Source organism: Filicampus tigris, chromosome 13 (genome assembly GCF_054856515.1).
Source record: "Filicampus tigris isolate MCC_2025a chromosome 13, RoL_Ftig_1.0, whole genome shotgun sequence".
Classification (NCBI taxonomy): Eukaryota; Metazoa; Chordata; class Actinopteri; order Syngnathiformes; family Syngnathidae; genus Filicampus; species Filicampus tigris.
In genome coordinates this window covers 24,368,456-24,369,932 of record NC_141229.1, presented here as the reverse complement: position 1 = coordinate 24,369,932, position 1,477 = coordinate 24,368,456, and the positions used below count along the sequence as shown (strand labels likewise).

General features: G+C 44.2%; 1 protein-coding gene across 1 annotated transcript in view; it reads left to right on the top strand.

Moving 5' to 3' along the window:
* Positions 1–732: 732 nt before the first annotated feature.
* setd3 (SET domain containing 3, actin histidine methyltransferase) overlaps positions 733–1,477 on the top strand; it is a 189,018-nt gene continuing 188,273 nt past the window's right edge. The window contains exon 1 of the mRNA XM_086049398.1: positions 733–875. The gene's annotated coding sequence lies outside the window, so the exon portion shown is untranslated. The remainder of the gene's footprint in view (positions 876–1,477) is intronic.

The following is a 1,477-nucleotide window of genomic DNA, read 5'->3' as shown; positions in this document are numbered from 1 at the left end:
GATAGACCGCACAGGCACACAAATTTGATAATTTCCCACGACAATATCTCTGTCTTCAGGAAAAGGAAATACTGAGTGGAAGATGCAAATAAGATGACATTCTTGTTTAACTTAAATGCATCAGTAGTTGAAACAGGACATAATCACCTGGACATGCACAGGCCCTCTCTGTTTCACCTGAGATCTTTGCTGCCTTACGAGCGAAAGTTGAGGGGGGAGAGAGGGATGGTGACGAATGGAGGTCTTTTTCAAAGTTTGGGGGGGGGGGGTATGTGTGTGTGTGTGTGTGTGTGTGTTTGGGGGGTTGGATGTCCTCCCCGTCCCCAGTACCATCTGCACCCATGGCCTAGACACTCAGAATGAACATCAACTCCCCCATTTTCAGGGCTCCTGAACACGCTTTACAAGCTTTCATGACTCAGCAACCCTCTGCTCACCTAGAATGGATGTCACATGGCCGTTTCGACCACTTCGTCCAACAGTTCATAGCTCCGCCCTGACTGTCTGAGGATTAAAAGTTTGTAATCGTCTATGTTCAATAAAGTGTTAAAAAGAAAGCGTGATGTCATTAAAAGGCGCATCATTAAAACCACCTAGGAAATTGTTTAACAAAAAAGAATAAAGCGGGAGCTTAGAATCAGTGTGGGCGGAGTCGAATGTTTAGGTCCACCCCAGGATGAGGCACGCCTCGAACTGCGCTCTGATGTCAGATTTTATACCCTTGTTCAAGCTTGTTCCTCGCGACCGCTCCACACTCCAGTCCGCCAGATGACAGTAATGCACGCAGTTTGCTTTACAGAAGAGCAAGAATTATAAGAAGAAAAATCAAACTAAGCTGGAGAAGGAACGAAACTTCATTTGCCGTCATTTTAAAGGTATGCCTTACTTCAACAAAACTGTCCATGTTGCCCCGCGCAGTTCGGTGTTATTAGCAAAGGTAATAAATTGTATTCGAATACTGCGTAACTTTGCCGCCTCCTATACCTTGCCAATAGAAGAAGCTAACCGCTAGCTTGAGCACGGTTGCTAAAATAGTAATGGTGAATAAACTACGCCTGCGCTCTCTTCTTCCAATTACACGGGGTTCTCCTTACAAATAAGTGATATCAAAGAGAAGCATCAACATGTTTGAAGCGATGTTGTAATCTGCTCCATGAAAAGGAAGATACATAACTGCTGTCTGTCGTCTGATCGCACTGTTTTCCAACTTATTCATAAATAAGCACGTGGAACAGCACATGTGGACTAGTTGGGTAACAGCAACATTCCTATTTTCATTATTCGACCATTTTGCAGCGATCGGAACTGAGTGTTCTATAAATGTCTCATTTAGGGGCGATTTCGGCTCAAGTGAAGTCAATAAGCAGCGCGCTCCCCACTCTGGATCGACTGCAAGAAATTGGGGAAATAAAAGTTAGAAATAAACAAATACCTGTGAATGCGACCATATCAAGTTGCTTCCCAGAAGCTAGTTGAC